This window comes from Lissotriton vulgaris, chromosome 3_1 (genome assembly GCF_964263255.1).
Source record: "Lissotriton vulgaris chromosome 3_1, aLisVul1.2, whole genome shotgun sequence".
In the NCBI taxonomy this organism is placed as follows: domain Eukaryota; kingdom Metazoa; phylum Chordata; class Amphibia; order Caudata; family Salamandridae; genus Lissotriton; species Lissotriton vulgaris.
Genome location: NC_141689.1, coordinates 1,621,058,452 through 1,621,071,928, shown reverse-complemented (window position 1 = coordinate 1,621,071,928; position 13,477 = coordinate 1,621,058,452).

Below are 13,477 nucleotides of genomic sequence, written 5' to 3'. Positions count from 1 at the left end.
TCTTTAAAATCTTGAGAGAAATAACAAGGAAGATGCTGGCCTGGACGCCGCTGTTTGTGCTGCTAGGTTGTGATTTCGATGTCCCGCGGACTGGCCGGTGATTCGTGGCACTGGGTCTTTTGTTGATGCAGCCTAGGATTGCTATTTGTTGGTTGAACAATATGAACGCTACATTGGTTCAGGTTCCTACTTTAAAGGACAAACAATTATGACTTCAAATGATTAATTTAAAGATTCCCACCTAAAAGTTATAAAATAATACAGTACCCTCGAACAATTATCAAAAAATATTTTTTCATTGATACATTTGATTTATTTATTTGTTTGTTTGCAGAGTTTTATATAGCGCTGGTTAGACCCGGAGGTATCAGAGCACTTTACATGAGGATCAGCGAGCTACAGGTTACAAAGTTACATAAGTTACACGGCGCCAATTTTAAACATAAGAGAAAAACAGTGATAACACAATAACAAGAGTTATTAGCGCATGGCATAGCCAGGACACACGTCTAATGGGGATAGGAAGGTAGAGGGGGAATGGTAAAAAGAGGAAACGAATGCAGAAAGTGTCAGGCAAACCAGCATGAGGAAAATACTTCAGGGGGACAAAGCAGTCAAGTGAGAGACTGAAAAACCGGCTGGGGACCAACGGTCCATAAAACCCAAGTAAAGGTGAAAGTATACGAAGAGAGGAGTGTGAGAGACCTATGGGGGGTATAGGCTAGAGGAAAAGGTCAATTCAGGCAACACAGAGTAGTCCAGCAGCAATGAGGATCAGATGAAACCAGGGCCGGACTAGAAACCAAAACCGGCCCTGGCAAAGTACTCGGCCGGCCCGACTCGGGAGGGTGGGGGGTGGGGGGGTTCAAGGTGCCGCCGAGCGCTCTGCCGGGGCCGTTTTACGGCCGATTTTGTTGCAGGGCCGGTTATGCCACAAAAACGGCCCTGTAATAAAATCGGACCCCAGAGGCTCAAAACCGGCCCCCACCCTTGCGGCGCACTGGGGGATTTCCCGGTGCCCGCTATGGCCAGTCCGGGCCTGGATGAAACCACCAAGATGGAAGACCCACGGGTGCCCATAGCATTATCACAAAATGGCGTGAGATACAAAAGTTAATCCAAATATCATAAAGTTAGGTGACTCAAAGGATCAACATAGGGCTGGAAAAGGGAGGCAGCCACAGGATCACGGAGGGAGGAGGCGGGGGAGGGAAGGAAAAACAAAACAGGGAGACGATCAAGAAATATGTCCAATCTCCGGCTGGGTAGGTGACGGCCAAGGGGGGTGAACCAGAGCCAACTTCTCTATAGATGCCTAAACAGCTCCACCGCGCATCGACCATGTTGCTCAGGCTCCGCGCGAAGTACAACATTTATGGTTTCAGCAACCAACAATTGTTCAAACAGAACTAATTCAATCCCAAACGTCACATATTTCAGAATGTATTGATGAGAGGACCGGACTGTGACACCGTAAATTACATTATATATACAGATTGGATTCGGGAGGCATCACACAATTTAAGACTTTGGTAGTCCTCAGCCACATTAAACCTTTCCTGGTTTTCGTGAAAATTATACTTTGAATTGATTTTAGTGCAATAATTGCACTTATTTGATGTTTGGTATTGGGTTAGTTCTACTTGAACAACTGTTGACTGCTCTCTATATGTTACATCCTGATGATGACCTGTCAAATCAATAAGGTTGAAACGTCGTCAATGGCTTCTTTGGCAAAAAATAGGAGGAAGCATAGAGTATATATTGTTTCTGTGATCCTACAAAACTTTTGTTGTACAAAATGTTTCCTTCTTTGCCATTATTTTGTTTACACCATAGTTTGTCCTTTGCTAGTGATATGTGTTTGTGTAACCCTGTTTTAGCACCTCTTGTATTAATGTATATGTCACTTCTTTATTAATGGGAAAATATTTTTCGATAATTGTTTGAAAGTACTGTATTATTTTATTACTTTTAGGTAGGATTCTTTAAATGAATCATTTGGAATTACAATTGTTTATCCTTTAAAGTAGGACTCCGAACCATTGTAGCATTCCTATTGTTTATTAGTCCCAGGTTTGGGTTACAGGGATGCTCCTGTTTGTTGCAATCATTTGTTGGTTGAAGTCACCTCTCTCAATGGTAGCAGAATGGCCTACTGATATGACACATTGCTGTACACAATCCGATACCTATCATGATCTTATGCCGCCTCGTGGTTGATCGAGATGAAGCTCAGGGGACGACCTGCGACGCGATCACGTGATCGGCCACAGAAGGATGTGGTCATCACGGTACCTGTACAAAACAATGGCAGCTCTGTACGCCAAACACCTCCCCAGACGGTTCGGATGACCGACTGAGGTACCGACGGACAGGTCGCGTGTCCGCATAAGAGTGATTGATGGCGGGCAGAATACATAGGGGTCCGCGTACGCGCTGGAGTTTAAAACCGCTGCGGTGGTAGAGTGTGTTAGCTTAGCATATGCCGCCGTGCACTATATTGTGAGAGCTTGGGAACATGCTTAGATGGAAATTGCGACTCCTACTATGCACTACGATACACGTAGTGCAGGGAACTGCGTTCTCGTTGAGATTAAATTGTAGTTTGGAGTACATAGGGAGGAGGATAACAGTATTAGCATGTTGTAGTTTACTGCCTCGCTGTAGGCTAACAAACCCATGACATTTGAGAATATAGCGGATGGATTTAAAAGCAGGTGAAGAAGCTGCTACGGTATGGGGCGAGAGATGCACCAAATATGGACCACATAGAGGTGGTTCATCCAGCGCTTAGAAGGGTAACACATGACGATATAGTGATGAGGACTATGACATCTGGAGTCCGTATAATGATTTGTAGTGATCTGTTACATGTATGGCAACATAATGAGAAGTAAAAGAAATAAGGGAGGTCTCCTTACAAATCCAATCCAGGACAAGGAGCACTAACAGTGTCAAGAGAAAAGTCCCAATTTTCCAAACATGGAAATACAATAGTAATACAACCCTTAGTAAACGCTCAAACCCATTAATACCAAAACCACATTGTTGTTAAACACCATCAATAGAATGAACTAATTAATCAAAGACAATATACAATAATATTTTTAAAAAAATGTAAAATGTATTCAATATAAAACAATACATTCATACACAGTTTTAGTGCCATAAAATACAATTTAAAAATGTATCAAATTCACATGAAGAACAGTTTAAACAATATAGAGTTGTCGACGCAGCGTTTCGGTTTTGTTATAGCACCTTCATCAGGACAAAGTTCTGGTTAAAAAGAAAAATACAATTAGATACATTCAATGTTTTTCTGTTTTTCACTTTATATATTCTTAACAAAGTTTACAATTAAGACACCAGAATTCTTTATACAACAGAATGCGGGCAGTTAGGGCACTTTTATTATTTGTCAAAACATGTGGTTTTATGGGTTTGAGTTATTCTGCTGTTGGGTTTGAGCATTTACTAAGGGTTGTATTACTATTGTATTTCCATGTTTGGAAAATAGGGACTTTTCTCTTGACAACATAATGAGATGACATTAAAAGCTTTCACCTGTTGGTAGGAGGTGTTCACCAATCATAGTGCGTATAATTAAGCAGTTTCCCGACAATGTTATTGTGTTCTCTGAGTCTTTTATGAATGCGTAGCTTATGCTACTTTTAACATGAGATGAGCAGGGCGTCCTAACAATTGTGGTCCTGTTTATTTCTTGTTTTCCCATAGAGAGGTGCCTCCTTTCCCTGAGCGGCAGCCAGGTGAGGTGAGGTTTGATCCACATGCATTACGGGTAAGCATGTAATGCTTGTTTATTATCTGGTAATTAGGTATATCATGATGAAATATATCAGTGCCAGAAATAGAATGTATGAAGTCGATTTATGATGTTGAGAATCCTGATTTGGAAAGCTTGTTTATCTGACAGACAAGGGACAGGATAGTCTTAAGAATTGATTTGTTTTATGTTACAGTGGCTGTGTGCATCACGCCATTTGCAGAGGATTTGGTTCAAACCTAGGACTCCAGGTGATATGGTTGTATTGATTCCAAATTGTTAAATTTACTTTGTTGTATCATTATTATTTTCTCACTGTGCAGTAGCATTGTCATTGAGATCCTGAAGAAGGCAGAGGATGAGTTTTTTTCCTCATATTGCTGAAACATGTCGACCCAGTTAATCATCATGACAGTCATTAGTTGAAAGCTGTCTATTTTGCACTGTTTTTAGATTTGAGCACTGAGAGACATTAATTAATGTCTTCTCTCATTGCCCAATTTTAACTCACTTTATAAAAAATGTTCGCACTGCATTCTTTTCCCATCATAGTTAGTAGTTGCTCACATCTATAGGTCAATTAATAACCTTCACCATGTTAAGAACACAATCAACAGTTCTTAATTCCGACAATCGCGAGTTATCTCGCCTTTTCTCGAAAGGGACCTAGTCCTTAGAGTCACTACAGTGACACTAGGAGGAGACCCAAATGATGATGAAGCATGGCACCACTGGTGACTGATGGGAATCCGTCCTTGTGATTCGGACTTTCAATTGCTTTAGGACACTAATAAGCTTCCCTTTGATAGTGAGGGAGATTTTGCTCTTTCAGATTCTCTCTTGTTTGTTGTCGTGTTTGTTCAGACTTGTGGATAGGTATGTGTAGTATCTGTTCTATATGGGGAGTATATCCACGCTAGGTCTTTAAACATTCCTTGAGACCCTCTTCTAATTGGTGTATTGTTTGACCGAGATGGAGCCCATATCAGGAATATCTTAGCCGCCAACAGCACAAAGCTGATTATGGGGGGGCCTGAGAGGAGGTGAGTGAGAGTTACAGTGTGTAAGATTTTTCATGCCTTCTATTGGAAGTAAGAAGCCTGAGTTGCAGTGCATCGGGGGCATTGTTGAGTTGGATTACAGTTTTCATCGTCATATATTGGGTGCTTCAGTGCATGGAAACATTGCCACTAGACTCCTTCAGGAAACTGTGATTAATGTCTACTTATCTTGAGTTATTGGTGATGACGAAGTCTAAGTTACATATATTCTTTTTATATTTTCAATACCACTGTGTTCACCTGCTGCTCTTACCTAATATGCTTGACATGTATCAGTAATGTTCATCCATTTACTATAAGTGGGGGTGCCCCAGGCGATGAAGTCCAATAGACTTAATGTAGTATTAAAAAAATCCTTTATTTCAAATAGCTTTTTCAAAAGTTCAGTAGTGAACAACGCTCAGCCAACGCATTTCATTCACTCTAGGGGAACTTCATCAGGGCTGAAAATGACATATAAATAGACAAACATCAAAATAGGAATATAAAGATATTAAGGCCAAAATATGTTACAAAACGGCTCAAGACACAAACTAAAAAAAACACAAATATCTCCTTGGAGAGGTTACACGCTTGACAAGTACACACTTTTATATTTTATAGCGATTCACATGACACATTGAGCTTAAAAGCATATTGGTATGTACAAGTTAAAAACAACCAAAAGACATATGACATTCAAAATTAGGACCGCAACATTGACCCATTAAATAGGTGAAGTTGTTTGATAAACAACACCCTACAAAACAAATATTCATATACATATACCAAGACAAGTGCATGAATAGGTAGTGACAGAAGCAGGAGAGACCATATCACAGAGAATAAAGGGAGGATAGAGTTTAGGAGGTGTGGCTTGCCAGCTCCAAACAACATATGCATAGGGGATATATAGCCAGGGTACTGTAGATAATGTTACAATAAGAAAGATTATTACATTGAAGCACAAGTGTACTTTATAAAGTCATCAAAGTATATCAGGAAGCATGGTCGCTCATTGACAATTCTCTCCAGTATATTGCGCTGGGAAACCGTTGGAGTTCTCACAGGCATAATAAGGCCTGCATGTGAGAGCCTGTGTCATAATAAGCAATGAAAGGGTAAATCAAATCTCTTTGCCCGGTACACATGTATCTCCAGCGCCAGATGGGCATATTGGTAATGGTCCCATCCTATTGATACTGCCCCCTTTAGTTAAAAAAGCCCAAATGTATTAAACAAAGGCCAATAGGGTGGGTGCTAATCCCTATGCATAAACGACTTACAGCTGCAGACAGAGCTAATGGCCAGTCCCCGCTGTCCCACCTCAAAACCAAGGAGTCAGAGAATGCACGAATATGGGCTTCAATTGAATAAATAACAAGACATAAACTAGGACAGGCATCCATCTCTCACGATACGTTCCTTGGATGGACATAGGGCATCATATTAACGTTCCCCTATAACCCTGTATCCCAGTAGGTACAGCCATTGCTTCTTGTGCATGGCTGTTCACAGAGGCACAAGTTCACGAAATTCACCCCCCCATGAAATGCCATCAGTCTAGGTAACAACATACGGCAAACAACAGTCAGAGTACTTGATTAAAAAAAGTGGACAACGTGTTATTCACCCCCTGCACCTGATATTAGTATAGTAAGAGAAAAACAAGGGCGATTCCATGTAATAATTCCCATACACGCGTATACTCCTAATGCACCAACGTCCCTGTAAGCGAATAAGGGGCATGTACAATAAATACATCACCCCCTATGCCTGCAGTCCGTACACTCAAAATAGAAACAACATATGTAAGTAAGCTAGCCTGTTGTGTCCAGCACTTGCATTTCTTTATGCGCTGCCATTACTACCAGGATGTTGCCCCTAGAAAAACACAGCAAACAAACTGTGGTGCTAAATATTGATACAAACAAGTCCACAGACCTCTCCTTACCGTAAAAAACGCACGTCCCTATCAGGTTGCACCCACGTTGAGGGGCTGATAGCCTGGAGTCCCTGCCCATCTCTCCCGGAATTTGCAGCAGCGGCATCTTCTCCTTAACCGCCATCTTTGAATGGCCAATGAATGTAAACAGAGTTAGAGAACGCCACCCCTAACATACAGTATAGTGTCTAAATGCCTGAATTTATAAACACAGGCTAAAGGTAAGTAAGCACACTTTATTATATATGAACACAATATATAAAGGATAATAATGTACTTGTCGTGAATGCAACAATTGTACAGCTATATTTCACAAAGACCCAACTGGGTAAATTCGATCTGGGAGTCGCATGACTAGCCCCAGCATATGCCTGTCTTGATGGAGGTAATGGCCATATCATGAATTCATGCCAATAGTGCTGCCTATGTTGGAGAAAGAGAACCATTTCCTACTTGCATGACCGAGACACAGGCACAGAGTGAGCCAAGAAGTGTGAACATGAGTATGTCCCAAAACAAATTCACGTAAGTACCTGCATGCATCAAAATTCCTACTTAACATAGAGAGGGAAACTTTTTGTTCATGTATCGGCATCATCACAAGGCATAGGGAAATGGTATGCCCCAATATTAACACAGGCGAGAGAAAGTAGCAAAGGGAATTCCCAAGATTCACTGCCAAGGCTATGCCAACAACCATGCAAAAACAGGTTGAGACAAAAGTACCCACTGGGTGATGCCAATAAATTAACAAGCGCATGTCATGGGTCCGATACCCTTAGACAGCTCAAAAAGTATCTAGTGTATCGAACAAACAAAGGGCACACACCCAATTCCCATAAAGTGCAAGGCAGAGTGGAGATGTAATACAGACAGCACAAACATAATGCACCCAGTCATCTGCCAAAAAGCACAGTATATACAACCCTATCTTAAGCCAAAAGCAAATAAAGTAGAGGGAAGTCAAGAGCCAACAATAATAGGAAGACAGGGAGGGGGGGGTTGTTGGGCAAAAAGGATAGAGATGTGTAAGGAAAAATAGTCAAACTGAAATGCTGGCAACCATAGAAGTAATACAATTCAAGTTCATAGTCACAGATAAATTGTACATTTTAATGAGTGCAGATGCATGAGTACCTTACATTATGAACACCAGTACTGTGCACATTCATGAAGGGAGCATTCCCCATGGTTGAGATCCAATTCCATGTATCCTTTAGCACAGAGTACCCTCATTGCTGGTCCCAGAAAAGTTAAATATTAAGTGTTACATCTGTTTATTGGCATTCACCTAAAAAGAAATGCATCTCATTGTCAGTGTTGAGGCCCTGATCAATAGTTCTTACCTTGCATATCCATTTGGATTCACATTGCCTCAAGCACAATTCCCTGTTGCCACCCCTAGGCCCTGCCTCCACCTGCTTAATACCATGGAACCAGAAGCTGGTGTACCCAGGGTGGTTTTTGCCTTAGTATTCTGCTATTGGGTATCTCATGTCCCCATTAATGATCGCTCTCCGGTGCTGCTGGATGCGTAGTTTGAGGCTTCTCTTAGTACTGCCCACATAGATCTTCTTACACGGGCAGCCAATCACATACACAACAAAGGTTGTGTTGCAGTTAATGAACCGTGTGTGATCATGTGGCTGGCCGAGCCACTGCAACTGAAATCCTTGATCTTATTGACTTGCAAATACTACAGGTGCTGCAAACATGGAGCCCTTTAGGTTATCAGGTAACCAAGTAGCCCCTTTCTTGGTGGTGGTGACGTAGCTAGGACAGAGCTAATTTCTGAGAGTGGTACCCATTCTATATGTTATCAAGGGTTCTTTTTAAGTGAGTCCAGCAGGCTTTGGATCTCCCCCAATAGGTGCCAATTCCTCTTGTACAGCCTGAAAATCTCATCAATGAATATCGTGTTCTGTGTGATGAATCAAACCTCAGTGTTGCCTCCCTTGTTGTTTTTGTTTCTGCAGGCTGTTTCCTTACGGTAAAGTGTGCTCTGTATTGTACCATCCCTTATGTAGAAGTTCAAGTCAAGGTAATTAATTTTCTTTCTGTGGTGTTCCATGGTGAGACTGACATTGTAGGGGTTGGCACTGAGGTACTGAAAATATTCCATAAGGGAGTCCTCTGTGCCCGACCACAGGCTAATAATATTGTCAATGTACCTCCCCAAAAGACTAGGGGCCGATTCACAGAACGAATCTGAGATAAAATCCTAAGGCTTCTGTTGAGTTATATTTCTCCAAGGCGAAGTCTTGCTCCACTAATGAATACACTGTTCTTGTTGGCGCATACCTTTACCTCTAGATAGAGGCCTTCTTCCACTTGTATAGTTGCGGGCATGGACAGAGCGACCTTGAGTAGTAGATAGCATGTGCCCGGCCTCAGTATCGAAACTTATTTTCTGCACTTCACTGTTTTGCTTAATCTGCTTGGAAAATTCCATTGTGGGCGTGCCTTCATTGGTTCTGAAATGTACATAATACATCTTCATACTTGCTGAAGTTAGTCCCTCTGCAGCACTCCTAAGCGACTGGGCAGATTAGGCTCTAGTCTTAGTGTACCTGAATAAACAGATATTTATTTGTATTCTCTACTGTCTGACCGACTCTTCCTTTTGTATGGAAACCTGAGAGTTGGTCGTGAGTGACCTGGGTGACCCTAATCAGGCCACTTCATTCATTCGGGTTTGACTGTCTCCATGAGGACTAGGGTCAACACTGATTAGCAAATGGCTGGGTCCAAACTGGGGTTGCGCAATGAGCAAAAAACACAATGGATTTAACCCAGATCTGTGACTGGAGGTGAATGTTTGACAAAGTTCAGCAATCCCTCCAGCATCTGTTCTTTTTGCTTTTGTTGCTCAGTGGGAAGGGTATGCCCAGACCTCGGTCCTGTGCTCACTGTACCCCTGGATTCAAGATAACCTGGCTGATGAGGGCTGATATCCCGAAACCAGTCCCAGGATGCTCATTACAAGTCCTGGGAGGACCTGGCCTGGCAGTAGTGGCTGGGCTGTCTCCATGAGGAGCTGTGTCTAGACTGATTTTCATAGGACTGGGTCCAAACTGGGTTGGCATGGTGAGCAAATAAATAATGGATTAAATCCAGATCTGTAACTGGGGTTGAATGTATGCAATGTTCTGCATTACATCAACTATCTTTTGCTTTTGTCACCGTAAGTGGGAAAGGATATGCCCAGACATGGGTCCCGTGCTCACTGTGCCACTGGATTCAAGCAAGCCTGGCTGATCAGGTGTGATACCCTGAACCGGTCCCAGAATTCTTGTTTGCAGTCCAGGGAAAACTTGGCCAGTCTGTACTGGCTGGACTGTCCCAATGAGGAGAAGTGTCTAAACTGATTTGCAAACAATGGATTAAATCCGGATCTGGGACTGGGGTTGAATGTTTTCAAAGTTCAGTATCCCATCCACCATCTGTTCTTTTGGGTTTTGTCGCCGTAATTGGGAAGGGTATGCCCAGACATATGTACCATGCTTACTGTTCCACTGGATTCAAGCTAGCCTGGCTGATGAGGGCTGACACCCCAAAACCGGTCCCAGGATTCTTGTTTGCAGGTCAGGAAGAGCATGGCCTAGCAGTTTGGGCTGGACTGTCCCCATGAGGAGCAGGGTCAAGACTGGTTTGCAAATGGCTGGGTCCAAACTGGAGTGGCGTGGTGAGCAAAAAACACAACGCAATAAACCCAGATCTGTGACTGGAGGTGAATTTTTGACAGTGTTCAGCATTCTGTCCATCATTATTTTGTGTTACTATGGTTACCCTAAGTGGCAAGGATAAGCCTAGACGTGGGTTCTGTGCTCGCTATGCCACTGGATTCAAACTAGCCTGGCAGATGAGGGGAGATACCCCAAAACTGGTCCCATGATTCCTCTTTTCCGGTCCAAGGAGGACCTGGCCTGGCAGTTTAGGCCAGATTGTTCCCAAGAGGAGCAGGGTCAAGACTGATTTCCATAGGGCTTGGTCCAAATTGGGGGGGTGTGGTGAGCATAACAAATGACGGATTAAAACCAGATCTGTGACTAGGGGTGAATGTTAGAATTGTTCAGCAGTCTCTCTACCATCTGTTCTTTTTGCTTTTGTCGTCCTAAGTGGGAAGGGTATGCCCAGACGCTGGTCCATGCTCACTGTGCCACTGAATTCAAACTAGCCTGCTGATTAGGGGTGATATTCCGAAACTGGTCCCAGGATGCTTGCTTCCGGTCCATGGAGGACCTGGCCTGGCACTTTGGGCCAGACTGTTTTTATGAGGAGCAGTAAAAAAATGGTTTGCAAATGACTGGGTCCAAACTGGGGTGGCGTGGTGAGCAAAAAAACAATGGATTAAACCCAGATCTGTGACTAGGGTTGAATGTTTACAATGTTAAGCATTCTGTAAACTTTTTGTTCTTTTTGCTTTTGTTGCCTTAAGTGGGAACAACATGCCCAGGCATGGGTCCAGTGCTAACTGTGCCACTGGATTCAATCTAGCCTGGTTGATGAGGTTGATACCCAAAATGCCTGTCCCAGGATGCTTGTATCCGGCCAAGGGAGGGCCTGGCCTGGCATTTTGGGCTGAACTGTCCACATGAGAAGATTCAAGACTGATTTCCATATGGCTGGGTATAAAATGAGGTGGCATGGTGAGCAAAAATTACGATTAGTTCAACCTAGATCTGTGACTGGGGGGTGAATGTTTGCAATTTTCAGCATTCAATCCACCATCTGTTCTTTTTGTTTTTCCTCCCTAAGTGGAATGGTATATCCAGACATTGGTGCCATGCTCACTGTGCCACTGGATTCAAGCTCACTCGGTTGATGAGGGGTAATATTCCCAAACTGGTCCAAACTGGTCCCAGGATGCCTGACTGGGGAGCTGTAGGACATTTGCACCCATATGTGCAGGAATTTCCAGGCACCGTCTACCCCTTCCTATTGTCCTGCAACACCTGGCAATCTCTATCTGCCACAGCCACAGGAACAACCACCTGTAGCCACTCCAGGCTCTACAACTGTGGATCCCCCTACCCTCAGGAAGGGACTTCCACCCAGATTATCAGGAGGTGAGTATGGCATTACCTCTGTCACCAACAGCAAGATACCCAACCCTAAATTCCTCCAGTGAGTGACTACCATTCTCTCTGTGGACTATTTCTGGACACATTTACCTTCGTGATGCCAGTTGTATTTTGGACATTGTACAGTTTTGGCTTTTCAACAATGGCTTATTTTTTTTTAAACATTATTTTCATTCATAGTTATTAGGAATTTGACATCAGAAGAGGTACACTATCGGTTCAGACCAGATATGTTAGACAAATGTATGAACATTTACATCCACAATCTCAACGGCGGATTCCTAGCTCTGCACCTCACATTAGATCCGACAGATCCTGGTCCTGCGCAATACTCCCAAGTGCCAGCCATTGTGTGATGCCTCTATGCTCCAGATCCAGATAAAATACTACAAGTGGGCGTGCGCCAGGCAATGAAGTCCAATAGACTTAATGCAGTATCAAAAAATACTTTATTTCAAATTGCTTTTTCAAAAGTTCAATAGGAAACAACGCTCAGCCAACGCGTTTCATTCCCTGCTAAAAGATAGAGGTTTGGGCACTGGTCCATGGTACCCATGCCTTTCATGAATCCGTACTGCAGGTTAGATAGAAGATTACACTTCTCTAGCCAGTCTGTCAGTTTACTAAGGACCACTCTACTTAACACTTTCACTGCTGAATCGATTGGCGATATTGGCCTATAGCATTGTGGGTGACATTTCCTACTATCACACTAACCATCCTACTCGATTTGTCCAAACAGTGGCAATGATTACTAAAAATATCTTTGTCGATTGTATAGTACCTGACAAACTATGGCAATTCATAGATTGATCTCTCATGACTGGTTTCAACCTTTGTAGGAAAAACACACATAGCTGATAGCCTATTTTTAATTTTCTGCTAAACATTGGCTGGATTTCAGATGTTATATTGTATCTTATCGCCCCATTGGTAGAGGCTGAAGATATGCAGTGGATTGAACCATCTTTTCTTATTATTTACATTTACATATTGCTGACATAGAAATAAGATTATAGTACATAAAGGATTACTTACAAACATTGGATGCTCTATCCATACAGTAACAATGATGGAAGGTGATAGTAGGAAATGTCATGTTTTGATATGTTGATATATGGAATGTATTTTAATAGACATTTTTTCTTTTACAAATGTATTTTCAGGATTTATCTTGTGTCTCCTGAAGAAGGCGGTTCACTGCCGAAACGCGCGTCGAGTTCTTATGTTTTCTCTTTTAATATTTGATGTATTACATGCTTTTTCGTATATGATTTTTATGTATTGTTCACGAATTTTATGTTGTTTTGATTAATTGAACTATTTACAATTGACTCACTTTTTACCTTTAGCATATGGGTTGACCCTGTGGTCACACACTATATGTTGTTTTTAAATCAATACTCATTAAAGATACATATTTTTTATATATAGAGTTATATGTTTGATTTTTCCTGCTTGATTGCTGACCCATCCCGATTGTTCACAGTGTACATTAGACGTCCTGGGATTTTTCTCACACTAGTTGTTACCCTGCCCTAGGAGTCTATATACTACCCAGGGGGTCCTTGTTGTCTTCACCTCTCACTTGATGTTATGGCCAGGTTGTCCGCATATC